Source organism: Herpailurus yagouaroundi, unplaced genomic scaffold (genome assembly GCF_014898765.1).
Source record: "Herpailurus yagouaroundi ecotype Mexico unplaced genomic scaffold, PumYag 141, whole genome shotgun sequence".
In the NCBI taxonomy this organism is placed as follows: Eukaryota; Metazoa; Chordata; class Mammalia; order Carnivora; family Felidae; genus Herpailurus; species Herpailurus yagouaroundi.
In genome coordinates this window covers 76,002,072-76,017,008 of record NW_024412396.1, presented here as the reverse complement: position 1 = coordinate 76,017,008, position 14,937 = coordinate 76,002,072, and positions in this window count along the sequence as shown.

Here is a 14,937-nt window from a genome sequence, read left to right as displayed (position 1 = left end):
GAGAGACAGACGACTGTTTAAAGCGGCCAGTCTGTGGGATTTGCTGTGGCGGCTCCAGTGGACTCGTGTTCTCTCTCTCCCCCTGCCCCGCCCCGCACTGGTACAGGCTGGGTGAGCGCTTGGAGGTACCCAGCCCCCCCTTCCCACCCTGGAGCTGTGAGGAGAGGGAGCCGGCCTGCTAAGCCCTAATCAAGTGCTCGTCCCGGGACCACGTAAGTGTCTGGGTGGATTTTCTAACGGCTTTGTTGAGGTAGAATTAGCACACGACAAAATCCCCCCATTTAGCATATCCGATTCAATGATTTTAGTACGTTTGTAAGGTCGTGCAACCATCACCACACAACTGGAGGCCGGTCTCAGCATCCCCAGACTTCCCCTGCTCTCCCTCCAGCCCCCGTCAACCACTGTCCGCTTTCTGCCTCTACAGACCGACCTCTTCTGGACGTTTCACGTAGACAGCGGTATAGCGGATGTGATCTTTCGTGTCTGACCTTTTCCACTTAGCGCGACGTTTCTGAGGATCCTTTGTGCAGCACCCGTGAGTACTTTGCTCCTCTCGTGGCCAGCCGAGTAGCGTTCCCTTGTACAGAGATGCTGTCCGCTTTTTGTCTGTCCGCTCACTGGTGGGTGCACGTCATTTCCAGTCGGGGCCATAGGAATGGTGCTGCCGTGAACATCGTGAGCAAGTCTTTGTGGGGACCTAGGTTTTTCGTTCTCGTGGGCAGATTCCTAGGAGAAGAACTGTGTGATAGGGTACCTCTTGACAACTTAAAACTCTTAAAGAAATTGGTAAAGACCCTGAGAAGACTTTCTGGAACGGCCAGACTCTTTTTCCAGGGTGACTTCACCACATTTTCACCAACAACATCTGAAGGCTCCTGTTTCTGCACGTTCTCACCAACGCTTGTCTTTTTCCTTGCACTAGTGGGTGTGAAATAGCATCTCATCGTCCTTTGATTTGCACTTCCTTGATGACTTATGACTTGAGCCTCTTTTCATGTGCTTATTGGCCATTTTTGCGTCTTCTTTGGTGAAATGTCTACTCAAATCTTTTAATTGGGTTGTTTGTATTTTTATTATTGAATTGTAAGAGTTTTAAGAATTTTTTTAATTTACATCCAAGTTAGCATATGGTGCAACAATGATTTCAGGAGTAGATTCCTTGATGTCCCTTCCCCATTTAGCCCATCCCCCCTCCCACAACCCCTCCCGGAACCCTCTCTTTGCTCTCCATATTTAAGAGTCTCATGTTTTTATTCCCCTCTCCGTTTTTATATTATTTTTGCTTCCCTTCCCTTACGTTCACCTGTTCTGTGTCTTAAAGTCCTCACATGAGTGAAGTCATATGATTTTTGTCTTTCTCTGACTGACTCATTTCACTTGGCATAATACCCTCCAGTTCCATCCACGTAGTTGCAAATGGCAAGATTTCATTCTTTTTGATTGCCGAGTGATACTCCCTTGTATATATAGACCACATTTTCTTTATCCATTCATCCATCGATGGACATTTGGGCTCTTTGCATACTTTGGCTATTGTCGATAGGGCTGCTATAAACATGGGGGTGCATGCGCCCCTTCGAAACAGAATGCCTGTATCCCGTGGATAAATGCCTAATAGTGCAATTGCTGGGTCGTAGGGTAGTTCTATTTTTAGTTTTTTGAGGAACCTCCATACTGTTTTCCAGAGTGGCTGCACCAGCTTGCATTCCCACCAGCGGTGCAAAAGCGTTCCTCTTTCTCCGCATCCTCGCCAACATCTATTGTTGCCTGAGTTAGCCATTCTGACTGGTGTGAGGTGGTATCTCACTGTGGTTTTGATTTGTATTTCCCAGATGATGAGTGATGTTGAGCATGTTTACATGTGTCAGTTGGCCATCTGGATGTCTTCTTTGGAGAAGTGTCTGTTCATGTCTTTTGCCCATTTCTTCACTGGATTATTTGTTTTTTGGGTGTTGAGTTTGACAAGTTCTTTATAGGTTTTGGATACTAACCCTTTATCTGATGTGTCATTTGCAAATATCTTCTCCCATTCTGTCAGTTGCCTTTTAGTTTTGCTGATTGTTTCCTTCACTGCACAGAAGCTTTTTATTTTGATGAGGTCCCAGTAGTTCATTTCTGCTTTTGTTTCTCTTGCCTCCAGGGACGTGTTGAGTAAGAAGTTGCTGCGGCCAAGATCAAAGAGGTTTTTGCCTGCTTTTTCCTCAAGGATTTTGATGAATTCGTGTCTTCCATTGAGGTCTTTCATCCATTTTGAGTTTATTTTTGTGTCTGGTGTAAGAAAGTGGCCCAGGTTCATTCTTCTGCATGTCGCCGTCCAGTTTTCGCAGCACCACTTGCTGAAGAGACTGTCTTTATTCCATTGGATATTCTTTCGTGTTTTGTCAAAGATTAGTTGGCCATACATTTGTCGGTCCATTTCTGGGTTCTCGATTCTGTTCAATTGACCTGTGTTTGTTTTTGTGCCAGGACCATACTGTCTTGATGGTGACAGCTTTGTAATACAGCTTGAAGTCTGGGGTTGTGATGCCTCCTGCTTTGGCTTTCTTTTTCAAGATTGTTTTGGCTATTCGGGGTCTTTTTTGGTTTCAGGAAAATTCTGGGATTATTAGTTCTAGTTCTGTGAAGAATGCTGGTGTTATTTTGATAGGGATTGCATTGCATTGTAGATTGCTTTGGGTAGTACAGACATTTTAACAATATTTGTTCTTCTAATCCATGACATGCTGCCATTGTTTTGAGCCACTACATTTTGGGGCGACATTTTTTTACTGAACAATAGATAACAGAAACTGACTGCCATGTGCAAAGGCACAGAAGCGTGTTTACAGAGGCACAGGGCACCCCACCCACTGCACTGGAGGCACAGAGTATAGTAAAAGGGGAGAGACAGAGTCATAAGCACTGTCCTGAGAGGCCTACAGCCCCTTTGTCTATGCATACATACACACGTTTCTCCAAAATCTGGGTTGAAATATACATAGTATATTTTTCTCACCTAACAACACACTATGAACATTTTTTACAACCTTAAGTGTTTTTTTCTGGAGTGTGGTTTCCAATAGCCTTTTGGTGTTCTGTGATGTGGATACACTGTAATCTGTTTACCCAGCTGCCCATCTGGGGCATTTAGACCAACATCATGTATTGGCAAAACATTACTAACAACCCATTAAAATGGTCCATTAATCCTTAAAACATTAGTAGGAACTATGGGAAGGAAAAGATTATATTGCCATTACTTTTTTTAAGCTTATTGATTTATTTTGAGAGAGACAGAGAGAACTCAAGTGTGAGCGGGGGAAGGGCAGAGCCAGAGAGAATCCCAAGCAGGCTCTGCACTGTCAGCACACAGCCCAACGTGGGGCTCCGTCTCACAGACCGTGAGATCATGGCCTGAGCCGAAGTCAAAAGTCAAGAGCCTAACTGGCTGAGCCCCCAGGCGCCCCATATATTGTCATCATGAATAGAATTTGGTTATATCCTGACAAAGCACAAGAGAAAGCCCTTGCCATAGTGTTGTGACTAACCAGAGCTGGGACCGTTGTGTGTCCTAAGACGTCAAGGGAAGGTCCATCCCCCAAACGGCAAACAATGAAACAAAATACCTCTCAGGGCAGAGAGAGCAGGATGGCCCCAATATCTGTTCTCTCCTCTCCTGTGGGGACAGAGCCCTTGATTTAGGGCGGGAGGTAAGACCCCCCCAAAAGGGCAAGCCCCCTTCTTAGCCTTGTAGCAGAAGCTGGGCAGGTGCGGGTGTTGTGGAGGAATATTTGAGTGTGTGGACAGTGACACGTTGTTTCTCAGTGAGGGTACTGATCGACCGCGTATAGATCCAAAGAGGACAACAGGGGAGGGGGACAGTCCCTGCGTGCATGCATGTGACCGGCCACAGGCGCCCAGATCAGACACTCCCCCCGGGTGTGTGCAGGGGGTTCCCGGGGAGACTGGCGTGTGGCTGGTGGCCGGGGGAAGCCGGGGCGGCCCCAGTGTGGTGCCCCATCCAGTCCAGGCCCAGATAGAACTGAAGGTGAAGGAAGGAGGGACTCATCCCCTTTTCCAGCCTCACTGTTGTGGGGGGGGGGGGTCCCTGTCTCACGTCCTGTCCTAGGACCCGGACTTCCACCATCATCTCCCCCTGGCTCTCAGGCCTCGGGACTCGGGCTGTGTCACACCGCAGGCTCCCCAGGGCTCCAGCGTGCAGACGGCAGGTCGTGGGACTTCTCAGGCCTGGCGCTCCCCCCCCCCCCCGCCAGGGCCCCATCGCACTGTTGCATCATAAATCTCCTTGTATGTGGACATCCTGTTGGTTCCGTGTCTCTGGAGAGCCCGGACTTTTGCAAGGAGCTGGAGAAGCTGATTTAAATCCACCTGGAGGGACCACCGTGTGGCTGTCCCTGAGAAAGCATCCTGCGTGTTCTCACCGGAGCCACGGGTGCCTGCTGTCTCCTCCCGCCACGCTCAGGGGATGTGACATGGGGGGAAGGGGCTGGAAGCCACACAGACATTATTATTACCACACTTCGGGAGAAAGGGATTAATCTTAACCAATGTACGATGTCTCACGAGGTGGCCGTGACCAAAGGCATGCAAGAATCCAAGAGGAGACTCAGGTACAGAGCCAGCGTGGGGCGTGTGGCCTCTCCTCGGGGCCACGGGCAAGATCAGGTCCCAGCCTTCTCCTCACAAAACACCAACAGGAAACCCAGACGACGACACAGGGAAATGCGAAAAGCATCAAATGCAGCGAAGCCCCCGTGAGACCCAAGGGGACTTTCCAAGTATAGAGAAGGGCACTGCTGGCTGAGAGCCTGGAAGTGTCAGATGTGTCCGCAGCCATAAACCCACTGCCAGCAAAGTTAAAGGGTAAACAGAGGGAGCGTGTCTGTGGCATGAATCGCAGGCCCAAGGTCAACATCCTTAGTGCATGACAGTCTCCTGCAGACGGGTAGGACGAGCGCAGAGGCCAGGTAAGGCACCCTGTCCATGGGGTGGACCGGCTGAAGATCACGGGTGAGGAGTCCCACACGTGGACATGCTCGTATTGCCCATCAGATTGTGGGGGTTGGACACCAGGGTCCCCTCCCAGGCGCCGGGAAGGGGGTGGTGGGTGTCAGCGCACTGGAGGGCTACATCAGGTCCCTGTTCAGAAACCGCTGGAAGGGGGGTCCGGAAAAGACCCTGCGGGTGGCGGAGCCCTGTCGCCACACCTGCTGGTGGCCCCGAGGTCACCCACACGGACCAGCAGGGGGCAGTGTGTGCCTGGAGACCCAGCCAGCTCAGCTTGGGAGACTGACACCTGGAGTGAGAGCCGGGGTCACAGAGCAAGGCACGGTTAGGTCGCCCGGCACAGACACCCCAGGAAACACTCGACGGCCACGAGGGATGGTGAGTTTATACGTGGCTAAAAATGGAATGTATCACACGATCCTATTTGGCCAACACATGTGTGTGTAAATGCATGCGCGTGTCAAGTATACATTTACATGCAAAAGACCTATTTTTAAGTTAGAAATGGGGGTGCCTGGGGGGCTCAGCGGGTTGAGCCTCTCACCTCAGCCCGGGTCATGATCTCACAGTTCGTGAGTTCGAGCCCCTCTTCTGGCCCTGTGCTGACAGCTCAGAGGCTGCTTGGGATCCTCCCTCCCTCCCCCCCTCTCTTAAAATAAGTAAATAAATTTGGGGTGGGGGAAGAAATTACCTCTATGGTGGGAATTCAGTTGGTTTAGTTTTTCCTCTTTTTTTTTTAAAGTTTATTTATTTGGAGAGAGAAAGAGCTAAAGTGGGGCAGGAGCAGAGAGAGAGAGCGAGAGAGAGCACGCGCACATGGGAGGGGCAGAGAGAGAGGGAGAGAGAGAATCCCAGGCAGGCTCCCCACTGTCAGCACAGAGCCCAACACGGGGCTCGAACTCACAGACCTCAAGATCCTGCCCTGAGCTGAGATCAAGTGTCAGACGCTCAACCCACTTAGCCCTCCAGGCACCCCATGAAAGCAACAGAATTTCTTAAGTCAAAGAAGCACAAGTGGGCCAGATGGAGGTGGGCTCGGAGGGCTGGGCTTGCTCTGGATGACAGAGCTAGCCTAGAGGAGAGCAGGCATGGGACTGCCCTTGTCCGGAGAGGAAATCTTATCACCCAGCGGGTAACTAGTGGGCGTCCTGCTCTTGCGGCCAGGAGATCATGTGTTGGTACCTACTGTCAAGTCTTGCCATAGACTGGGGCTTGCAAACGTGGGTCCAGCTACTCTGCTGACAGTGCACGCTGATCTGGCTAACCCAGAACGATCCTGGCTCAGGGGCTATGGCACCCCTGTGATGTCCCTTCCCCAGGTCCTTCCCTTCTTGGGACATGTGTTGGGGTCACCGGGGTCAGCCGAGGCTTGGAGACACGGGGACATCGGGAGAACCCTGGTTCCTGATCTTGGGGGTCCCATCCCCAAGGATTCCCAGCTCAGAGGAACCAGGCATCTCTCTGGGATCTTCTGCACCCTGTGCATGACAAGCTGATCAGGACCCTCAGTGAAGCCCTGGGGACACTCAGGGAAGGTGACACCTTGACCGTAGGTGGCCTCAGAGCATGGGGCCATGCAGCACCGGGGGCCTCTTCAGGCTCTTCATTTGCCAAGTCTGATCTTTACCGGGTACATGTTAACTCGGCCTTAAAAATCTGTTTGCAGGGCGCCCGGGAGGCTCAGTCGGTTGAATGTCCAACTCTTGATTTAGGCTCGGGTCATGGTCCCAGGGTCGTGGGATCAAGCCTGTGTCAGGTTGTGGGCTGAGCGTGGGGCCTGCTGGAGATTCTCTCCCTCCCTCCCTCCCTCCCTCTGCCCCTCTCCCCTGCTGGTATGCTGTCTGTAAAATCAAGAGCAAAAGTAACGAATTAATCAATTAATTTCAGTTGTGACAGTGGAGGTGGTTTCTAACTTGCTAAATTGTAACCTTCCAGCCTTCATTCCCCCAGCCCCCTGCGGTGTATCCCCGTCTATGGACAGGCGCCTTCTCTAAGCCGATGGAGCCACAAAAGGGATCCATCCCCAAAGGCAGCAGCCACAGCCATGTACCTATTCGAAATATGATTTCTGTATATCTCAGGACATTCTCGACACATCATGAGCTCAGGAACTTTCCACTGGGCTGCAGAAGTCAGCCCTCGAAAGAGTTGTAGAAAGGGGTCTAGGGAGGGAGGGCCCAGAGAGATGCTGGTGGGGCAGCTGACATCTGACCAGGGGACCCGCTGCACAGGGGACTCCTCCAACCCCCTCTGGAGGGAACAGGACTGAGTTGCAGAGTCAGGAGGCTGTGTCCCAGAGGTGGGAATGAGTGCCCCGGGCCTCAGCTTCTGTGGAGGAAGATGGGCTCACACAGTGAGGGCAGGATGAACAGACAGCTACTGGGATGTGTGTTCTGAGTCTGTCTGTAATCAGAACTACTGTCTGTAGGATAGTGCTCCCTACGCATAGCAGGACAGTACTCCCCACGGACAACAGGGTAGTGCTCCTTATGGACAACAGGACAAGGACAATTGCTCCCTGTGGACAGCAGGACGTTGCTCCCCGTGGGCAGCAGGGCAGTGCTCCCTATGGGCAGCAGGACAGTTGCTCTCTATGGATAGCAGGACGGTACTCCCCCTGGATAGCAGGACGGTGCTCCCCGTGGACGGCAGGACAGTGCTGTGTTGGAGGTGTCATCACTCCCAGTACGCAGACGAGGAGCTGGGGACTCGGAGAGCTTGCCCATAGCCGTGTACCGGGTGGAACGGGGAGGTGACGGAAGCCTTCATGCCCAGCCTCAGTCCTCACCCCTGTGCTGATGGCTGCCCATGGGGAAGTGCTAATTTAAAGCCCTATGACCCAGCAATTGCACTACTAGGTATTTATCCAAAGGATACAAAAATACAGATTTGAAGGGGCACATGCACCCCCACGTTTATAGCAGCCCTATCGACGATAGCCAAAGTACGGCAAGAGCCCACATGTCCGTCAATGGATGAATGGATAAAGAAGATGTGGGATAGATACACAGTGGAGTATCACTCGGCAATCAAAAAGAATGAAATCTGGCCATTTGCAACTACGTGGATGGAACTGGAGGGTATTAAGCTCAGCGAAATGAGTCAGAGAAAGACATATCATATGACTTCACTCATGAGAAATTTAAGAGACAAAACAGATGAACACATGGGAAGTTGGGGGGCGGGGAGGAGAAAGGGAAACAAACCATAAGAGACTCTTGAGGATAGAGAACACACTGAGGGCTGCTGGAGGGGAGGTGGGTGGGGGATGGGCTAGATGGGTGATGGGTACTAAGGACAGCACCTGTTGGGGTGAGCCCTGGGTGATGTACGTAAGTGACGAAGCCCTCACTTCTACTCCCGAAACCGATATTGCCCTGTATGTTAACTAACTAGAATTTAAATAAAAAGTTGAAAAGTGGGGCGCCTGGGTGGCTCCGTCGGTGGAGCGGCCGACTTCGGCTCAGGTCACCATCTCGCGGCCCGTGGGTTCGAGCCCCGCGTCGGGCTCTGTGCTGACGGCTCGGAGCCCGGAGCCTGCTTCGGATTCTGTGTCTCCCTCTCTCTCTCTGCTCCTCCCCCGTTCATGCTCTGTCTCTCTCTGTCTCAAAAATAAACATTTTTTAAAACATTTGAAAAGAAAAAAAAAAAAAGACATCAAATCATCATAAAATGTAGAAAATTTAAAAACATGACTAAAACAAAAGGCCAGCAGGACTGGACAATCTGTGCAGCCTCGTCTTTCCCCTGAAACCAGACTCTGACTGGCCCGGCTGTTTTCCTCGGGCCCTGAGAGAAGAAAACCCTTTCTGCTTTGTTTCATGGAGGCATTCAGCTTAGATTAAATAAAGCTGGTGTCTTTCCAGTCTGACAGCCACACTGCTTTCTGGGTCCCCTCTAAAGCCATGCCAGGCCCCGCCTGGGCCCGGCCTGACTGCTCTTGTGTCCCCGGGAGCCAGAGAGGTCAGGAGAAAACGGGGGGCCCTTTCCGTGGTTGACTCGAGATCATGGCTTATCCTTCCTGCGCCTGGCTTGCCTTTGCCAACCTGCCCCTGCTGGGTGCCCGGGTGACCCGCCCTGCTGGGTGCCCTCTGTGTCCCCACACGTACTCAACTTGTCGGTACAGGATCTCGCCTGGTAGTCTTCAGTGTCACTGAGCATCTCTGAGTGGCAGCTGCTGGCGGTGCCAGGGGGAGCCTGACAGACGTCCCGGAGACAGCTTCCCTACACCCTCACTCCGCACCGGCCCCGCGCTTTATAACCTCATTCCGCCTTGGGGTGGCTCGCTCCACTCTGTGGGCCGTCTGAGCAAAGGCTTCTCGGCCCTGACGGCACCCACTTCTCCCCGTCACCCAAACCAGCCACGCTCTTCAAAACTCTCGCCCTTGTGGGTGTTGTCCTCCCCTCCCCCTGCCCCTTTGTTCAGCGGAACCCCAGTCCGGCCTTGCCCAACAGGGAGCTTCCCCGGGACCCCTCCGATGTACCGAGCGAGGACAGGACTCGGCGGCCACAAGGATCCAGGCTGAGTTCTACCCTCGTCTCCTGTAGGCCGTGTGATTCGAGGCTGTCACAGGGGTTCCACGGAGATAACAGTACCGTTACCACCGGGTTGGAGTCGGATTGTGCACGGAGAGAACAGTTTGCATAGAACCCAGCAGCAGAGAGATGTCTGAGAAACCCCCAAACATTTCATTCCCCAAACGTAAGCAACAGACTACCAAGTAACCCATGGGTCAAAGAAGAAATCAGAAGGAGAACTAGGAAGAGTTTCAAATTGGATGAAATGAAAACTGGACGCATCAAAACTCGTGGGATTCGCTAAAAAAAAAAAAAAAAAACAGGACTTGCAGGGGAAAGTCCAGCTCTGTGACACCTCTGTCATGGAGAAGAGACTGTGTTGACGAGCCCGTCGCTCACGTTACAAAACCCGCGGAAAAAGAACAAATTAAGCCCCAATTAAGCAAAGAGAGAGAGAAACATCAGAGCAGAAATCCATGAAGTGGAAAACGGGAACACGACAAAGAAAATCAATCAACCAAACGTGCTTCTCGGAGAAGGTCGGAAACACTGAGAATGCTCCAGATGGATGGCGACAGAGGACAAGAATGGCCAGTTCCAGGGGCGCCTGGGTGGCGCAGTCGGTTAAGCGTCTGACTTCAGCCAGGTCACGATCTCGAGGTCCGCGAGTTCGAGCCCCGCGTCGGGCTCTGGCCTGATGGCTCAGAGCCTGGAGCCTGTTTCCGATTCTGTGTCTCCCTCTCTCTCTGCCCCTCCCCCGCTCATGCTCTGTCTCTCTCTGTCCCAAAAATAAATAAACGTTGAAAAAAAAATTTAAAAAAAGAATGGCCAGTTCCAGAGACGGGGATGTGAGAGGGACAGGAAGAACCAAACTTACCAAAGAACCTTGGGTCCGACAAGAAACCAGAAGGGAAACTGATCGGATTATACATTTTAATATGTGTGGTCGCTACATGCCAGTTATATCCCAATAAAGCTGGAAACAAAACCCGAAAGCATCCTGGGGAGAAATTTAGAGAGACCTAAATAAAAGGCAAGGAAAAGGAAAAGACAAGCAGAGGCATCGGAGGTGTCACAGGCAACGGAGCTCAAGGCCTGTCCTGGAGGGTCCCGGGCCCCTGGTGACTCTCAGATTTCCGGCTTGGCCCCTAACAGGCGACGCCTGCAGACATTTCTGAGCACCCTCACAAAGCCTGAAGTAAAGCCTGGAGTCCAGTCGAAGCCTGGTTGTATCAAGGAGGGGACCCTGGCCCCACATGGCTGACAATAAAAACGAGCTCTCTCTGAATGATGAAAGCAGCTCCCAGAGCCTCGCAGCTTTCCGTCAGATGGTCACCATTTATCCCCAAACGATGGGGTGTGCCAGGAGGCAGGCTCTCCCAGACTTAGAATACGCAGCACTCATGAGTCTGCGGGCCACCACGTATGAGCATCCTTGCGATGGCCTTGAAATGGGATTAATATGTGAAGGCAACAGGTGGGAAACACGGAGAATTTCATCAGAGGATTGACCTGCAAAGAAGAAGAACCAGACGGATGTTCGAGAGCTGAAACACAAAACAGACCAAAATCAACGATCGCGTAGATGGTTTTAACAGCAGGTTACAGGGAGCAGAGGAGGGGACTGGGGGAGTGGCGCTGCGTGAGCAGGGAGCGCCAGCTGGATGCCTGGAGGGCGGACACGGAGTGCAGTGTGAGAGGCACACAGGACAGGGTGAGCGTCTAACCTGGGTTAGAGGGAGTCCCAGGAGCAGAGGCTGAGAGACAGCGGTGCGGGAGCCGTATTGGAACGATACTGGCCAAGAATTAAAAAAAGAAGAAAAGGGGCACTTGGGTGGCTCCGTGGGTTAAGCGTCCGACTTCGGCTCAGGTCATGGTCTCGCGGTCCGTGAGGTTCGAGCCCCGCGTCGGGCTCTGGGCTGACAGCTCGGAACCTGGAGCCTGCTTCAGACTCTGTGTCTCCCTCCTCTCTGTCCCTCCCCGGCTCATGCTCTGTCTCTCTCTGTCTCAAAAATAAATAAACGTTAAAAAAATTTTTTAGAAAAGAAAAAAAAGATGAAAGACAAAAACCATAGATTCAAGACACTCACTGTAGGAATTTTGATTAGCGTAAATACAAAGAAAATATACCTAGAAACAACCTAATAAAACTCAGAAGTCAGGGATGCCTGGGTGGCTCAGTCAGTTGAGCATCCAACTCTTGATGTCAGCTCTGGTCATGATCCCAGGGTTGTGGGATCGAGTCTTGCATTGGGCTTCAAGCTGACAGCCTGCTTGGGATTCTCTTTCTCTCTGCCTCTGCCTCTCCTCTGCTCGCTCGCCCTCTCTCTCTCTCTCTCTCTCTCTCTCTCTCTCTCTCTCAAATAGTAAAAAAAAAAAAAAAACCTGCGAAAATAAAATTTTATTTAAGTTTACTTATTTTGAGAGGGGGAAAGGGAGGGGCAGAGGGAGAGGGAGAGAGAGAGAGATCCAAGCAGGCTCCATGCTGTCAGATACGGGGCTCAAACTCACAAACTGTGACATCATGACCTGAGTGGAAATCAGGAATCAGACACTTAAGACACTGAGCCACCTAGGTGCCCCTGAAAACCAAAATTTTAAAAGCGTCCGGGGAAAATTGGGACACAAAGAGACAGCAGAGTTTTCAGCAGAAATAATGGAAGCAGGAAGACAATGCAATGACATTTTGGAAGTGCTGACTGGCGAGCACCACCGCCCTTCAATCCTGCGTGGGGGCCCCTCTCCCGTCCCGTGGCCCAGCTGCACCCTGGAGCCCCACCCGGCCCCACACTGAGGGACGCTCCCTGTGCCCTCTCCCCGTCCCCTACTTCAGGGTGGCAGGTACTGGCCCTGTGAAGTCTGCAGCCAAGCTCCAGAGGGTGGGCTCCCCAGCAGGTGCCCCCCACACAGGACCCAGCAGGGACCCCCGGCAGGAGGCCTGGACGGCTGCCTCCTGGGGTCAGCCAGGCCCCTTTCTCAGGAGGCCCGCTGCTCCCACTCAGGGCTCCGGCCAATGGGGACCCCCCCTCCTCGCCTGGGACGGCCTCCCTCCTCTCTGCAGGCACCCAGGATAGGTAGCTGGAGAGAGCAGAGAGAGAGAGCCGCGTTCCGGGACACCCCCCCCTGCTCTGCGGCTGCAGTCTTGGGCTTGCCCTGGGGCTCTGTCCCTGTAGCTTAGCGTCTGTTCTCGTGTGGGTGATGCTTCACTCTCCAGGCCCCCCCACCCCGGGCCCAAGGGGGTCTCGTCCACACTTGCCGTGGCTCGAGTCTGAGCACCTGGCGCGGCCGTGGCAGGTCAGAGGCGGGTGGCCTCGTCAGGGCAGGTGAGGTGTGTGGCCTGTGCCACCTTCAAATGCTCCCGGGGCGCCCGGGAGCTCAGCCGGTTCGGCGGTGCCGGGCTCTTGATTCCGGCTCAGGTCACGGTGTCACAGTTTGTGAGTTTGAGCCCCGTGCCGGACAGCGTGGAGCCGGCCTGGGATTCTTCCTCTCCCTCTCTCTCTCTGACCCTCCCCCCGCTCTCTCAAAATAAGTAAATAAACATTTAAAAATAAAACAAGACAAAATGAAACAAAATAAAGCATGTTCCCACGTCCTCCTCCTCCCCCACCCCCTTGAGCGTGGGTGCCCGCCGTGGGGTCGGCCATCAGAGCCCTGCAGCCTCTGTCCCCGTGCTGGGCTCCGTGGCTGTGGGAGACGCGCCGGCAGCTGGACCGGCCCGAGCCACCCGAGTCAGAGTGACCGCAACGTCGCGGGAGACCCCGAGCCACATCCGCCCGGCCAGCCTCTCCCGGACCCCCAGCCCTGAGAAGTGGCCCGAGACGACAGGTGTTAGCCATTTAAAGCCGCTCAGCTGTGTGGTGATTTGTCACGCAGCAGTGAGCGTTAATGTGCCATGTTGAGGGAGTGCATCCTCTGTGCTCCCGCGGTGCTCCCCTGGGGTCTTCCTGGGGAGCACCCACATGGTGGGGATCACCACCGCACCCACCTGTTTCCTGACTCTGCAGTGAAAAAGGACATCTCAGAATAAGCAAATCTCAGAGAAAGAAGGGGGAGTTGTAGGAGGCCAGAGGTGAGGCTGTTTCTGTGCGCGTTACAAGCCGCTGCTTATGAGTGATATAAAATCTGCTCGGCATTGAGATGACCTCTAGGCCGGGGGAGGGTGGGGGAATGGAGTCCGAGCAGACCCGGGCCCGTGTCCCTCACAACAAGACAAACAAATCAAAGACGTAACAAATCAAAACAAGGCAAAGAGGTGAACCAAGCAGCCGTTGTGGGGAAATGCCACACTTTGGTATGGCTGAGTGATTTTTTTCCGGTTTTCTCCCTAGTTTCAGTTATGTTTGAAATATCTTTATTTAGAAAAGCCACTAGTTGAGGCTTTTCAAAGCAGGGAAGTTCTCCTGGCTGTACCCCCCCCTCCCCCGGGTGGCTGTGCCTGTTGTCATCACTCACGAAGGCACTGTTTTCAAGCTGCTTGCTTGTCCACACCCTGTGGTGAGGGCAGCGGGCTGGGCTCTGGCAGGTGCCTGTGAGGTCGAGGACTGCACAGCAGGGAAGGGTCTCAGATGCCAGCCACCGCCCCTCACAACATGCAGCCACAGGAGACTTACCATATCCTCTTGTATTTGATTCCATTAGCCTTGGTCTTGTTTTTACTTTTAGCTTTTAATGCTACTTGGAATTTATTTTTATTTATTAAAAAATTTTTTTTTAACGTTTATTCATTTTTGAGAGACAGAGAGAGAGAGACAGAGCATGAGCGGGGGAGGGGCAGAGAGAGGGGGAGACCCAGAATCCGAAGCAGGCCCCAGGCTCCGAGCTGTCAGCACAGAGACCGATGCGGGGCTCAAATCCGCCAACAGTGAGAGCATGACCAGAGCTGAAATCAAGAGTCAGAGGCTTACCTGACTGAGCCACCCGCCCATCCCAGAGGCCCCTAAATTTCTGTGTACCGTTGGGTTTGTTTGTGGACTGCTGGTTTTATTCCACTCGTCCATTTGTCTGCCCCTGTACAAATATCACGTGGTTTTATTGCCTGTAATTCGAAGTAATATTTTTATGTACGGGAGGGCAATTTTCCCCTCCTTCAGTTTTTTTCTTTTTATTTAAAAAGGTGTTTCATTTTTGAGAGAGGGTACACACAAGCAAGGTAGGGCAGAGACAGAGAATGGCTCTGCCTCAGGACAGAGCCCGATGCTGGGCTTGAACTCACAAACCGTGAGATCATGACCTGAACTAAAAACCAGGCACTTAACCAACTGAGCCACCCAGGCACCGCTTCCCTTTCCCTTGCAGAGTTTGACTATATTTGTGAACGCACTCTTCCGGATGGCTTTGGGATCAGCTTATCAAGCAAGTTATTTGAAAATCTCGTTGACATTTTCATTGGGATTAAATGGACTTTACAGA